Source organism: Phyllostomus discolor, chromosome 10 (assembly GCF_004126475.2).
Source record: "Phyllostomus discolor isolate MPI-MPIP mPhyDis1 chromosome 10, mPhyDis1.pri.v3, whole genome shotgun sequence".
Taxonomy (NCBI): domain Eukaryota; kingdom Metazoa; phylum Chordata; class Mammalia; order Chiroptera; family Phyllostomidae; genus Phyllostomus; species Phyllostomus discolor.
The window spans coordinates 75,657,142-75,673,877 of NC_040912.2; positions in this window are offsets into that span (position 1 = coordinate 75,657,142).

Consider the following 16,736-nt stretch of genomic DNA (forward strand, 5'->3'; position numbering starts at 1 on the left):
AACACACTAAAGAGTGCCTTAAAAAGTATGGGAGAATAGGAACAATTATACATATAATTTCTAGGTATTTGAAAAATTATATATACATTTTATATATAGTATATAATAAATAAACTTCTTTCCACTTTAACATATGTATCTATGGCTTCAAATTTAGAGATCTTTCACTGAAAAGATGTCTTGGGATTTAAAAAGAAACAGGATATATTATTTAAAGTGCTAAATAACATGTGATTTAAAAATCAGTTTATCCTATGCTTCCTAAATTCTAGACACCCTGTACTTACAACAGTGACTGGCATGAAGTAAGCGCTGTTACAGATACCATTTTCCTCTGTCTGGTTAAGTCCTCTCCTCAGGCTGAACCCCTGTCTGGCCCAACATCGCCACACTGGAGGCTCTTAAAGTAGCACGTCTCCAAAGAGCGTGGTCTGCCTAGCTGCTTTCTTGCTGCTCCTGGAGACTAAAGTGATGCATGTCAAAAAAATATTATAGATATGGCCAAAAAAGAGTAAGCCTAACTATAAAAAAGGGGGGGCCTAACTGTAGCAGATGCATAGAGGCCCTAAATGAATGCCGACCAGTCTTTTTCAATAATTTACTATATTTCCTATTTTGTGTAAGTAACACATGTCCATAGTTCACAGTCAAAAGATGCAAAGGGTATGCAGCAAAAACTCTCCCTTCTGTCCCTGCCCTCCAGTTTGACCCATGGCTTGTGTCTCCTTCCAGAGATACAAGTCTATGTCCAGCCAGGTCCACAGTTCCTTATTCCAAACCCTCAGGGACAGGTGGGTTTCAGGAGCTAGAACTTCTCAGATGTTAGGCTGGAACACGGTACGTAGCATGCATTCCACAACGCCCCAGGCGCTGTCCAGGGCGACCAGACGCCTTGGCTTGCCCCCGGTTGTCTGGTTTCAGCACTGTAAGTCCGTATCCCGGGGACCCCTCAGTCCTGGGCAAACCAGGCCAATCTGGGCATTTTTTAAAATTTAGCCAAGTTTTTATGAATGGCTTCTTTGCTTTTACTGCTTCTTAACATCATTTCAAGATTGCTTTAAGATCACTTTGTTTTTCCTTTTCCTTTGGTTGTCAGATTCGACCTCTCTTAAACCACCAGGCAAAATGTACTCTGGCAGGCAGAGCAAATTCCACATCACGTGGACACATACAAAACATTTTAGCACTCACTAAGAATTAATGGTACATAAATAAAATGTGCGGGATGAACAGGGAACAATTCAAAAGGCAATTACAGAATTCTTTCTTTTGTTCTTTATTCCCCAAGTTGTTGTCTCGGTCTCTGGAAAACATTAAATACAGTCTTATCTCTGAGGGGAAAAAAGTGTGTTTGTGTGTGAGCATGCATGTGCCCAGAGAAAACTCTAGAAGGGCTTACAGGTGATTTTTCTTTTCTTTTCTTTGTTGTTTATATTTTTAAATAATGAATGTGTGTTCTAATGATATAGCAGTTTGAAGTACTTTTTCTCTTCTTAAAGAGGTGCTGGTATGTTGTTTTCTGAATTATCTTGATTCTTTTCAAATTTACTTTGTCTCCATGGATAAAGCACAGCCCAATTTCTGCTGTGAATAGGAGCAATTTAGCTGAGCTTGTAGCTAGATTGTTTGCTCCTCAGTTTATGCTTAAGATCTTGTCTGCAGCTGAGCATGATGCCTGGCGTGGAGTGGGTGCCCACAGCATGTCTGCCATATTGGGTGTGAACACTCCTGTAAGCATCACTTTATTCTGGGTACAAAGTCCCAGTTTTTTTCACAGACTTATTTCAAAAATAGTTTATACTATTATCACAGGTTTTTACTCATGGTGAGTTGAGTACCAACAAAAAGTACCACAGAGAACAGTATCCTATTACAAATACATCACCTTGAAAAGGTGTCGCAACTCTCTTTTAATTAAGGTGACATAAAAATCCATGACTAATAGTGGTCAAAATTGCCAGTGGTAATTTCTACCTTAGCAATTGCTGTCACAAATATGTGTACTTCATAATAGAATGGATGTAGTCTTTGAAACCCAACATACCATCCAAACTCTCTTTCAAAAAGAGACAAATTTCACCTGCTTTATATAATGAAACATCTTTAAAGAACTAAGCATATGTATGTTGGGAACCACCCTGCCTGATTTCAGAAGCTGTAACCCCCATGGCTAAGGCTGAGTGAGAGACCTTGGGACGCTAAGCCACTAAGGAGACAAAGCTCATCTCCCTGGTAGGGGCACTGCCTCTACCACCTTCCACTTCACCCTGCCTGGCCCTAGGTGGATGACTGGTTAGCCAATGACAGGTAAGATTCCTCAAGGGAGGGATAACCTAAGTCAGGCATGGTCACAAAGGAGCACTCAGGGAAGGCCTTGAGGGGCTATAGAAAAAGGAGGTGATGGACCCTCACCCCTCAGCTTTGACATAGCCTCATTCTGTCTGCAAGAAGTCTCTTAATCTCTTGGCTGCCTTACTTCCCCTGCTTGACTTAAGCCTGAAACAATGATGGAGGGCAATGCAGCCCTGGGCAGGACCGGGCAGTTCCCCGGGGTGGTCAGACCTAAGAAAGAATGCTTAAAATCATGTGAAACCTACTTTGCTGAGAATGTCCTCAATTTTCCAATAAGGGTCCAAGCATGAAATGAGTTTGTTTCCCAAAGTTTTATTGCCCTTTAGCTAACTGACCCTGACTCAGAATAAGCCCTCACAGTTCTTTGACTGTTATCTATAGTTTGATCATTACTGCCTAACAATGATGAATAAAGACCTTTCTTGAGGTAATGCTCCCAGAAAAGCAATAAAAGCCTGTCCAGGCAAGGGTCGGGACGCTCTCTCACTCAGAGAGTGGCCATGTCGTCCCTTTTTCTCCACAGGACTCCTTCATTCCATGTGAATTTGTTGGTCCTATCCACAACATATGAACCCCGCTGGACAGAGTCCGTATCATATGTGAAAGGCAAAATTTAATTATGCCTCAGTATTTTTACTTGTTTTTCCATGTCATTCCATTAAGAATTTGCAACAGTCCTTCCGTGTCTAAAGAACTCATAATGGCCTTCCCCTTGCCAGGGAGCACTAGACCTGCTGAGGACCCACCCCTCCTACTTCTCATTGCTCCCAGACCCGGAAGATCTGAGTTACAGCGTGCCCCACAGGAAGAAGTACCAAGGATAGCCTGTAAAGAGGTAAGACACGTACTGAAAAATTGCACTATTTTACTAATTTCTATCAACCAACCAGTTCCCAGACTGGAACAACTTCACAAATCCAGAGCCCCCTGCATGAAGGGGAACCGAAGTCCCCTTGAAGAAGGAACCTGCTACACAGTCAAAATTTTACCCTGTATCCCCTCTTCTAATTAATTAACTAATTAATTAAGCCATCTCTAATAGGAGCTACAGCCATTTTCCTGGATGACGGTGCCTTGGGAAAGGAGACATAGACATTTTGGGTAAAACTGGACACCAGCTCTGAACTGACACTAACTGAATACCCAGAATGCCACTGTGGCCCTCTCAGCAGGTAGGGGTTCATGTTCGTCAGGTGACCATTGGAGTTCCGCCTCAGGTTTATCTCACAGCGGGCCCAGTGGGTTTCCACAAGCACCCCCTGGTTATTGTCGCAGTTCCGTCATGCATCACTGGCACAGGGACACTCAGCCATTGGCAGGATCCCCGCAGTGGTTTCTTCACTCATGGAGTGAGCACTATTACAGTAGGAAAGCCGGGGGAAGCCTTTAGAACTGTGTCTACCTACCAATACAGCAAACTGAAAGTAATACCGCATTCCTGAGGTTGGTGTCACTGACAAAGACTTGAGCAATTCAGGGGTGATGATTCCCTAGTACATCCCCATTCCACTTATCTGGCCCATGAAGAGAAGTGAGTCTTGGAAAATGAGAGCAGTTTAAGTTAAACTTAATCATATGGTGACTTTCACTGTAGCTGCTCTTCCAGCTGTGGTTTCTTTGCTTAAGCAAAGCACTCTCTTTCCTGGCACCTGCTAGACAGTTTTTGACCTGGCGAATGCTTTTCCTCCATACCCGTTAGTAAAGGCCGGGAGAAGCAGTGTGCTGTCTGCCCAGGAAACACCCTCATTGTTCTACCTCAGGGCTATGTCAGGTCTCTGGCACCCTGTCATGATCCAGTCTGCAGGGACCTTGATCCCCTTTTCATTCCACAGAACAGCGTGTTGGTCCATTGCATTGGTGATATCATGTCAATTGGACCCAATGAGCAGGAAGTAGAAAATATATAGACACGTTGATACCATTCATATGTACCAGAGGGTTGGAAATAAATCCCACAAAATTGCAGAAAGCTTCCACCTCAGTAGAATCCCTAGGGCTCCAGTGGTCTAGAGCATTTGAGATAGCCCTTTCGGGATAAAGTTGTTCTACCTGGTCTCTCCTATCACTAAGAAAGGGGCACAATGCCTAGTGAACCTCTTCAGATTGGGGCAGCAACATATATCTCATTTGAGAGGGCTACTCTGACCCATATACTGAGTGACATGAAATGCTGCCAGTTTTGAGTGGGGTTCGGGACCAGAGAAGGATCTGCAATAGGTCCAGGCCACTATGCACGCTGTTCTGCTACTTGTCGTAAGACCAGTCAAACATGATGGTGTTCCAAGGGACTGTGGAAGATGAAGATGTTGTGTGAAGCCTTTGGCAGACCCCTACAGGCGGATCACAGCATAGAGCCTAAGGATTTTGGAGCAGAGGTGTGTAGCCTCTGCAGATACCAACTCTCCTTTGGAAAACTAGCTCTGACTTGCTGGGCCACAGTGAAGATTGAGCACTTGATCACGAACCACGTGATTTGTCCTGAGCTGTCCATCCACCAAACCGTTAGGTTAGGCACGCAGAGCAGCAGTCTGTCAGCAATTGGAAGTGGCGTGTGCAAGACTGGGAGGCTGAGCTCAAGCATGTCCTGAAGACACAAGTAATTTAAATGAGCAAGTAGCACAGATGCCTACACCCATACTCTTACCACATTGCCTCCGCTTCCACCTGCCTCTATGGCCTCACAGGAAGCTCTCTATGACCAGCTGACTGAAGAATAAAAAAAATTGGGAAATTAGGGTTAGTTTAAAAATGGTCCTGTATGAGGGACTAGCTCCACTCCAAAGTGGATGGCCGCAGCAGTATAGCCCACTACAGAGTGGCCTCAGGAAAGTGCGAAAGAACTTCCTCCCGTTGAGCAGAACTTCAAGCAGTGGACCTGGTTGCTCATTGTGCCTGAAGAGAGAGGGGGTCAGAGGTATATATATGGACTAGCTCATGGAGAGAGGCTAATGATTTGGCTGGAGGGTCAGGGACATGAAAGTAATCTGATTGGAAAACTGGTGCAAAGGAGGTCAGGGGAAATGTCATGTGGTTGGAGGTGTATGAATGGTCACAGAGGAAAAGATACTTGTGTTTAACATGAATGCTTATGAAGAGCATTCAAGCGAATGAGAAGACCTGTCCTATTGCGGTTAGTTGGCTTCTTTCTCCAGCCGTCCCTGTTCTTCCCCAGTGAGCTTGTGAACAAAGTGGCCATAGCCGGTGAGTCGGTAGGCAAAGAAAGGGATTCCTGTACTAGCTGTGGTGATTGATCCTGACTAATAAGGAGAAATTGAGACGTTGCTATACAATGGAGGTAAGGAGAAGGATGTCTGAAACGCAAGTGGTCTTCTGGGGGCATCTCTTAGACACGCAGAATTGTACATTACTGTGTGATTAAAGTCAGTGAAAAACTACCATAACCCTTATAGGCAGAACTATTAAAGGGCCAGATGCTTCAGGAACAAAGGTTTGGCTCTCCCCAGACCACGATCAGCTGAAGCACTTGCTGAGAGCAAAGGAATGGTGTAGTGGAAAAGGGAGCTAAAAAACTATCGCAACCATGTGACCCGTTGCAGAAACAAAGTGCAATTGTTATGAGTATTCTTTCTTATTTCGATATGAATATATTTGTATATATAATTAACCAATTTATTTTCTCTTTCCCTCTCCCATTCTCCTACTCCATAACAAACAATGTGTTAATAATATTTAGCCTTATATCTCAGTATTTAAGGTACAGAATGTGAAAGGGGAGTATGTGAATCAGGTAGAAAAGGGATAAACAATACCCAAGATGGATCGAGTTTGTATCCCTTTAGGGGATAGGGTTAATACATTTTCTGTTGTACAAGGAATAGTTGTATTCTGTTAGGCAGAGGAACAATTTTGCTTTTGTCATTATCTGGAAGTTAGAGAACCAAAAAAGGTGTATGGATGCCAAGTACAAAAGGGGTGGAGGGTGCTGACAAGCAGCACTTGCCAACCTTTCTTTTAGATGTTTATTATACATGCCGTCTGGTCAACCAAAAAGGTGCATACAGATGCCATGTACACAAGGGGTGGACTTGGGTAATGAGTAGCATTTGTCAACCTCTCATTTAAATGTTTATGGCAGATATCATTTTGTCACATCGCTCTATTTTCTGCAAACATATTTCTTTATCCAAATAACCTAACAAAAATGTATGGATTTATATATGTTCTTATCATGATTAACAGTCAGAGGTCAATGTTATCACAATTCAATCTATTCTGCTATAACAGAGCGGTTTACCTTATTCATTTGACAGCATTTCTGGAATACCTAATATGTGTCAGCAAAGCCCAGGTACAGGAATGAGGAAGACACAGCCCTTTCTCTTCCAAAACATACAGTTTACTCCCTTCTCAATGCTTTAGAAAAGCTATGAAATTACCTCTTCAAGAATAACGTTTCAGTGAGAAAAGAAAAGGAATTGGGAATTGGAGAATTCAGACTCATAATAACAGTTTTCCTGTAGAAATTTCAATAATCAATGAATTTACAGCTCTAAGTGTGTAGCTCTAACGTGCAAATGCACTGGGCAAAGCCATGGTTTGGTCACACTGGTGGCTGCCCTTCTTTTCCTGTCATCATCGGCATGACCGTCCACACAGGCTTCAAACAGGCTCATCACCTCCTCACCTGTCATTATGATTAAAAGGGACCAGAGCTATTAAAACAAAGCAGCCATGTGTTGAAAGTGAAGCTTTTCTTCTTTTAACCTACAGAGTGAGTTCTAGAAAGAGGTCGCACAATAACTGACAGCAGTTAACATAGTGAGAATGGTTGTAATAATTAATTGGTTCTATCACATGTAATGACAATTTATAGTGTAAGAAAAAATGCCTGAAGTCCCGTTTAAATATAAAGGTAAAAATGCAATAATGACTAGTAAAAATATAATTCAAAAATATCCTCATCTTTGAAATAATATGATGTTTTAAATTTATTCAAAAATAAACCAGTGGCTCAGCCATAAAAAAGAAGAAAATTTTAACCTTTGCTACAGTATGGATGGACCTGGAGAGCGTATATTAAGTGAAATAAGTCAGAGAAAGACAAATACCATACGATTTCACTCGTATGCGGAATCTAATGAACAAACTGAACTAACCAGCAAAACAGAGCCAGACTCATAGGCAGAGGGCAGGTTGGCAGCTCTGGGAGGGGTGGAGGGCCTGAGGAAAAAGGACCCATGGACATGGACAACAGTGTGATGATTTAGGGGGAGAAGGGGGATAAGGGGACTAAATGGTAATGGAAAAATACAATAAAGATTTAATTTAAAATAAATAAGCAAACCAGTGGTGGCGGAAGGAACAAGTGGGAATGGTGATGAAATAAGAAAAGCCACAAGGTGACCATTGTTGTAACCGGGTACTGGGTTCATTGTGCTTTCACATGTAGAACCATGATGATGACAAGACAGACAGACTTATCTTCTTACCCCAGGACCCCTCGTCAGCCTCCTCTGCCACTCCTTTCACACACCCTACGTACTACACGCTGCTTCCCATTGATCACGCACTTGCATACCTCCAGGCTATCATGCCTGCCCTCTTCTCTGTTTGGCAAAACCCTCCTCATCCCCTCATCCCTCCACACCCAGATCAAATGCTACTTCTCTCTCTTTCCTCTAGCCACCCCTCTCCCTTTCTTTCCACCCCACCTCCCTTCTAGCATCATTGAGTTCTCTTTTCCTCCTTTTCCAATAGAACTTTGCTCGTAGGCCCATGATAACATTTATTGCATCCTATAGTCTGCTATTGTATTCATAAGAACTATTTGGTTGAAAGAAAGAGAAGTGAACCTAAACTAGCTTAATAGGAATCTATCAAAAGAATAACAAAATAACTCCTAGGACCCTAGGGCAAGTAAGCAACTGAGCCTGGGGAAGGGACTAGAAGTGGAGAGACTCCTCTCTCCAACCATCTCTCTCTTCCTCTTGTCTTGGTGACTAGTTCATTCATTGAACTATCGATTCTTTTTGCTCTCTGGTCCCCATGGCTAAAAACAGCTGTCCCTCTGCTTCCAGGTTTATGGGTTAATGGTTTAGCTACCCAAAGAGCCAGTGACTATCTCTGTGTTTTGATAGGGAAGGAATTGACTGACCCAGGTTAAAGGTCGGAATATACCTGGGTGGGGTGAGACGTGGGTGGGCAGGATCATGTCATTCAAAATAGCTACTGCCACTATAGATGACAACCAGCACTTTAGGGTAACTGAGGACAAAGTAGATGGTCCAAAGTTTCCACTAGAGTTACCTACACATCTGATTTCCCAGCTAAAATGCAAGCTCTTCACGGGCAGTAATAGTGGCTCATTTATCTTCACATGCTTTTGTCGGGAAACAAATATTGAATGAATTTGCAAACAGCTCATTGACTTTAACTCACATGTGAGGATCACACAAAATTCTCTGAATTAATACATACAGCCTGGCTGGTGTAGCTCAGTGGCTTGAGCATGGGCTTCAAACCAAAGGGTTGCCAGTTCAATTCCCAGTCAGGGCACATGCCTAGGTTGCAGGTCAGGTCCCCAGTGGGGCCCACATGAGAAGCAACCACACACTGATGTTTCTCTCCTTCTCTCCCTCCCTGCCTTCCCCTATTTCTAAACATAAATAAACTCTTAAAAATACATGCATATTTTGATGGACACTCAGACACATGACGAACACTTCGTGACATTGTTCTAGTTCTCTACCCATATCCATTCTCCCCTCCTTTTTTAATAATAGAGCTTGTTTTATCCCCCTCTTCAGGAACATAGTACATTTAGTAATACTACCTTCCCAGGCCCTTTGTAGCTAAGTTAGCAATGTGGCCAAAGTCTGGCCAATAGATATTAGAAGTTGCTGGTAAAGCACCTGTGAACACTTTGTAAAAGTAACAAGCGTGTCTGGCCTGTAGCTTTTGCTTCCCTCTTTCCCTACCTGGAGTGTGGACGTGATACATTGATGGGCATCCGCCATCTTGTGACTGCGAAAATGAAGGGTGCCCCCTAAGGCAGTCTCCCCCAGCCCCAAAACAAAACTTACTTGTTTAAGACTGTTGGTTGTGTTTATGTTACTTCCAGCTGAAGATAGTCCAAATACATTGGAAAAGAAAAACTATTTTAAACTACAACTCATTTTTTAATTGCACCAGTTACATTTTTACCTAAGGGAAGATATTAAGTAGATCCTTTAGAAAAGTTTCTCAGAGTGTGGTCCATAGGCAATCTGCATCAGAATTACACAAGCTGCTTGTTTATGGATATAAATCTCCCATGCACTTGTTTGTCCAAGCCTGCCCTCCCAAACAAGAGTTGGAATGGAGGGGATCGGGCCTGCAAACCTGCCATTTAGCAAACTCTCCAGATGATCCCTGTGCTCAGGAACCCTGGGAACCACTGCAAGTAATCCACACAAACTTGAGTCATTGACCGGGCAGCAAAGTAAATGTAGCTGGTTTTTGGTTTGGTTTGGTTTTTTCAGCTCTGTACCAGTTTCCACACCCACCAACCTTAACCTGAATATAAGGAAGGTCCAGCCTCCTTCTGGAAGGGGGGGTAACCTGCCAAGCTTCAGTAAGAACACACAATTTCTTATGTGATTTTCAGCAAATCTTCTGCTTTATTAAGTTTATTTTAACTAAATTTGCTAAAATTGCCAATCATATTCTCATTTTACGTGTGCAGTTATACTCAGTATCATATTTAAATTGTCTAACAAATTTGAAATGAACTCAATCCAATATAATTCTGATTTAATATTCCTTTCTTGAGTCATTAATTCCTTTTAGGCTCTGGATAATCTCACCCAATTTTGTCTTTCTTATTGTACTAAAAGTTCTTATATGAAAGAACATAGGTAGATACAATTTTTAAGATCCTCAATGTTGCATTTAAGGATGATCAGAGGTCATTTGTTGAGTGATAACAGAGATCCTTGATCAAGACCGGACTCCCTAAACCATTTCTGACCTTGTCTTTTGGCATCCCATTTCTCACAGCTTCCCCAAACACATTCCCCTCTCTTGTCATTAGGCGACCTTCGGCTCATTCCTGACTCCTCATCTTTGCTTCTGTCGTTTTGCCGTCTGGTTTAGCCAAGCCCCACCTGCAAAGCCTCCCTCAATTGCTCCAACCCATCCAGCCAGGTCTCCTCTCTAAACTTTTATTCTACTCACTGATGTTGCCAACCAATTTTCTAAGTCTTCCCAAAAGAGATTTATGGCCTGTTAGTGTCCCACTAAAAACCCTTCGATAGCACTGTTTCTGACCATGAAAACACTCTGAGCATCCCACACAGTACGTTCTGCTAGGTGCCAGGGATACGCAGGCGTGTAAATCACAACCACTGTCTGCAGTCATTATGGACTGATAGGTCTATAATGTGGGGTTACTCACATCTGGGCCACACTTAAGTTCTCATGTGCTTTGCAGAGCGCACTGGAAGTGACGTCAAGGCCCTCCATGATCTGTCTCCAGTTGATTTTGCTTATTTTATGCCTCATTATTTCCTTTCTTTTGATCCAAATAGCTGGGCTAAGTACCACTCTCCAAACACAGCTGCTACCTTTCTGTCTCTCTTTGATCTCACTTTGATCTCACTTTGATCTCTGCTCCAGCAATGACCTCCTCACCTCTCTACCCACGTCAGTTCTGACCTATCCTTGAAGACCAGTTCCAATAACACCTTCTTCATGAAATGTTTTCAGTGCTCATGAAGTTGCAATGAATTCAGTTTTCTTAAAAAGAACCTCACATAACATCAAATGCAATAACTGGTTTTTTATTAAATCCCAGTTTGAACAAACCAGCTGTAAGAGGTATTTTGGGGTGATTTAGGAAAGTTGGAGTTTGAACTGGGTACAAAATGATATTAGGGAATTATTGTTAAATAATAACATTATCGATTATAATGTTATTGCAGTTATGTAAAAAAAAGTCATCGTTTTTAGATGGGAAAACCAAACTAGGATGGAATGTTGCCATGTTGTACCTTAAAAATGGATGAAGCAAACATGGAAAAATGTGAAAATTTGATAATGGGAATACACAGAATCCGGCAAAAGTTAAGGCCTACCTGAGTGTGGTTGGTAGGATTATAACATGGTTGTAATAATTTATAGTTTTAATTTGAACATCTCACCTAAAATGTCATATGCTGTGCTTGAAGGTGATATTGTTATGTTACAGAATTATATGTTTATTATTTTGTAATAAAAAAGGGGCACTATTTGCGCTGGACCCCGTAGATGTTTTCAGATTTCACATTTCTTTTTTTAAAATATTTTATTTATTTATTTTTAGAGAGGGAAGGGAGGGGGAGAGAGAGAGAGAGAGAGAGGGAGGGAGAAACATCAATGTGCGGTTGCTGGGGGTCATGGCCTGCAACCCAGGCATATGCCCTGACTGGGAATTGAACCTGTGACACTTTGGTTCGCAGCCCATGCTCAATCCACTGAGCTACGCCAGCCAGGGCAGATTTCACATTTCTAATCAAAACTGAAAACAAGAATTCCAAACATTTTTTCTCTATAAAAAGTAAAACATGTTTCCTAAAGAAAATTTAAGGAAAAAGAAATAAAAAGCATCTACTACTGTACTGTACATAGATAATCATTATTTATATTATGATGCATTTCCTTCTATACATTTACAAATATAACAGTTTTTATTTTATAAAATTGTAATTACTCTGGATAGTTTTGTATTGACCTCGGATTTTAAAGGAACATATACCAAATATAGAAAAAAGAGCACGTAGATAAAAGAGAATGATGCATTTAAAAAGATTTTTTTCTTTTATTGATTTGCAGGGTGTCCAACCTGTGGCCCACGGGCTGCACAAGGCCCAGGATGGCTCTGAATATAGCCCAACACAAAGTTGTAAATTTACTTAAAACGTTATGAGTTTTTTTGTGATTATGTGTTGCAATGTATTAATGTGCAGCCCAAGACAGTAACTCTTCTTCTTCCAATGTGGCCCAAAGACACCAAAATGTTGGATACCCCTGTTTTAGAAAGCAGGGAAGGGAGGGAGAAAGAGAGGGAGAGAAACATCATTGGTTGTCTCTTGCACACACCCTGACTGGGAACCAAGCCCACAGCCCAGGCATGGTTCCTGAAGGGGAGCTGAACCCACAACCTTTCAGTTTGCAGGACAATGCCCAACGTACTGAGCCACACCAGCCAGGGCAAGAATGAGGCATTTTGTAGATATGTTATATATCAATAAAAAGTTAAAATGCAGCCCTGGCTGGGTGGTTCAGCTGCTTGGAGCCTCAACTGATACACCAAAAAGTTGTGGGTTCAATCCCCAGTCAGGGCACATATAGGAGGCAAAGAATCAATGTTTCTCTCTCATATTTTTCTGTCTCTGTCTCTGTCTCTCTCTCTCTATCCCCCTCTCTCATCAATAAGCATATCCTTGGGTGATGATTTTTTAAAAACTAAGAAGAAATAAAAAATTAAAATACAAAAAAATAGTTAAACACTAAACTGGTTTGTAGACACACCTTCTAATTGTCCTAGACCCACATACCAGCAGTTAATTCTCTTTCAACCCTAAGTCCCACAGGTGGACTTCTCTCTGCCAACCCAGAATCATTTGCCTCTTTGAAGTTCCCAGTGCCTGTTCTCACAGTGGGCTCTCCAGGCCACCACGTACTTTGAGGAAATCACCGGCTTGGCTAACTGCAATCCCTGTGGCTCTCAGCTACCCGGCCTGGGCTCCCATTGCTGCCGAATCGTCTCCCTTCCTGTCTCTTGCCCTGCTCTGCTTCCCAAAGCTTCTAACTAACCCACACCTTCCCTCCTCCTTGTCACACTGTTCCTTTCTTCGCACATCTTCCTGCCAATGTTAGCTCCAGCCATAATATGACTCTTTTTTTTTGCTTTAGAGAAATATCTTTTAAATATTTTAATTCTTCTTATGATCACATATAATAACATTAAATACATAACTTTGAAGTTAGAAGTTGCAGCACATCCCACCACATCGTTGCAACTGATTTTACCTTCACGTGTTCTTTGGTTCATCTGTTGATATTTACGCATATTTCATACTGTGGATATGCTGTTTAGAATGTTCCACTGACACTGTAAAAACTTTACATGCTATCACATAATCTTTGGGGGTTTTATTTCTAAAGGCCACCTCATACATTCCAAGGGATTAAAATGCCTTCCAAGGACTTAAAGTAAATTGAAACCATTTCCTGGTTATGAGATACTTTACGTATTTAAATCTACTTAAATCAACAATCTGCTTTTTACACTTTCTATGTCATGGACTTCTTCCCAAATCACTACCTACATTTTTTACATTATTTTATTTTTGTTTTGTTTTACTTGTTCTTTCTTATTTTTTCGACGGTATTTTAAATGGATGTATAGCATTCCATAATAAGGAAGTCATTTCCTTCAATTTAATGTTTGGAATAGTAATACACTCCCTGTTTTAAAAAATCAGAAGAAAAAATGCCCTGGCTGGCATAGCTCAGTGGATTGAGCGCGGGCTGCAAACCAAAGCATCGCAGGTTCGATTCCCAGTCAGGGCACATGCCTGGGTTGCAGGCCATGGCCCCCAGCAACCGTACATTGATGTTTCTCTCTCTCTCTCTCTTTCTCCCTCCCTTCCCTCTCTAAAAATAAATAAATAAAATCTTTAAAAATATCAGAAAAAAATCAGTCGGAACTTCCGGCAAGATGGAGGAATAGGTGGTCGCACCGTACCTCCTCGTACAACCAAGATTAGAAAACCAATAATTTACAACAATAATTTACTATCAGAATAACACCCAGATCCGGCAGAGGATTTATCTGAATGGAAGTCGGGCAGCCAAGAGGTTGAAGTAGACGCGTTCATCCAGACTGGTAGGAGAAGACGAGCCGGCGGGCGCGGGGCTGGCTCGGGTCGGCAGCGTGCGGAGGTCGGGGGAAGGTTTGGCGCGAAATCGGCGCAAAAGTCATCGGGCCCCGAAAGAGGGCAGCGGTGATCCCTGAGTACGCAGGCTGTGGCTGGCAGACCCAGAGGGGCAGCGATTGTGGACCAGGGCAGAGCTCGAGGCCCGGAAGCCCAGACAAGGGTCTGAGTCCAGGGGAACGGAACTACCGCCATTGTTTTCTCCCGCCCTGCCCCCACATATAACATCACAATCTAACGACAGGGGTGCCCAGCCCCGGTGAGCACCTAAGGCTCCGCCCCCCACCGTAACAAGAGCAACCAGACCGGAAAAAAAAAAAAAAAAAGGAGAGACAGGGGGAAAAAAAAAAAAAAACATGTTTTCAACAGAGCAAATCAGTCCCCCAGGACTCATCCTTTTGAGCGACCAAGAATTAGCCAATCTATCAGATGCGCAGTTCAAAACACTGGTGATCAGAAAGCTCACGGAACTGGTGGATTTTGGACGAAATTTAGATGAAAGAATGCAGATTACCATAAAACAGATGCAGGAAGACACGCGGAGGAGAGCCAATAGTGAAGGGAAGGAAACTGGGTCTCAAAACAATACAGTGGACCAGAAGGAAGATAGAATCAACCAAGCAGGAAAGCATGATGAAATAAGAATTCAAAAAGTTGAGGAAAAGATTAAGAGCATCCAAGACACCTTTAAACGTTCCAATATCCGAATTATAGGGGTACCAGAATCGGAAGGGGAAAAGCAACAGATTGAGCACGTATTTGAACAAATAATAAAGGAGAACTTCCCCAATCTGGCAAAGGGAACAGTCTTCCAAGAAATCCAAGAAGCTCAGAGAGCCCCAAAGAAGTTGGACCCAAGAAGAAACACGCCAAGGCACATCATAATTACATTAGCCAAGGTAAAAACGAAGGAGAGAATCCTAGAAGCAGCAAGAGGTAAGGGGACAGTCACCTACAAAGGAGTTCCCATCAGACTGTCAGCTGATTTCTCCAAAGAGACCTTACAGGCAAGAAGGGGCTGGAAAGAAATATTCCAAGTCATGAAAGACAAGGACCTACATCCCAGATTGCTCTATCCAGCAAAGCTCTCATTTAGAATGGAAGGGCAGATAAAGTGCTTCTCAGATAAGGTCAAGTTAAAGGAGTTCATCATCACCAAGCCCTTATTTTATGAAATGCTAAAGGGACTTACCTAAGAAAAGAAGATAAAGAAAAGACATGTATAGTAAAAGGACAGCAAACTCACAAATATCAACAACCACACCTAAAGCAAAACCAAAAGAAACTAAGTAAACAATTAGAACAGGAACAGAACCACAGAAATGGAGGGCACATGGAGGGTTAGCAGCAGGAGGGTGGGAGGAGGAGAGAGGGGGAAAAGGTATAGAGAATAAATAGCATAGAATGTAGGTTGAAAATAGATAGGGGGAGGGCAAGAATAGTACGGGAAATGTAGAAACTAAAGAACTCATAAATATGACACATGGACATGAACTAAAGGGGGAAATGTGGGTGGGAGGGGGTACAGGGTGGAGGGGAGAGAAGGGGGGAAATGGGACAACTGTAATAGCATAATCAATAAAATATATTAAAAATAAAAAAAAATATCAGAAAAAAATAAAATGGCACACAGTGGAAAGTCTCTCTCCTTGCTGTTTAGTTTTTACCCCACTCCAGTGAGTAACAAATCTCCTTTCTCTGTATCTTTTCAGAGTTTATTGAGGTAGATGCAAGCAAATGTAAACATCATTTCTTATTTTTAATCTTTTTTTAAAACCAGAATGTATTATATACACTGTTCCCGACTTTGCTTTTCTCACTTAATAATTGATGTTAGAGACTGTTCTAACTCAGTACATTGAAAATTTCCTCTTTCTTTCTTCTATAGCTTTATAATTTCCTTCTGCACAGGTACCATCCCTGACTTCCACGTGATGAACACTGTGGTTATCCTGTTGACTCCTGGTCCCATCTCTTATCCATTAACTCCAAAACCTCACCTCTCCATGAGCCACCTCAATCTCTTTTTACTAGGTTGCTTTGTCTATAAGCATGTCAGTCTCTTGTATGCAAAAGAGAACTTTCCCTTCATTCTAAGATCCCTTCAGGCTCCCATAACCTTCAAACAGGATTGAGGTGTCCACAATCTTCATCCACAACTTCCATTTCACCCCTCGTTCCCTCCTCCATCCCTTGCGATCTGCCTTCCTCTTCCAGTCTGCTAAAACTCATCTCTGGGTGGTCATCTAATAGAAACATTCAACACCTTGGTCTTTTTCTCAGTCCTCACCCTAACATTTGAAAGTGGGTACCCACCCTTTGCTCACCCATTCACTTCTTAACCTCTTGTAAAATGACTTCAGCCTACCTCACCTCCTTTATACTAAAACCCATCTCCCAGTGATCAACTAACCTGTTAATGGCAGTCTCCCAGGAACCTGGCCTTGGTCCAGTTCTTTAGGCCCC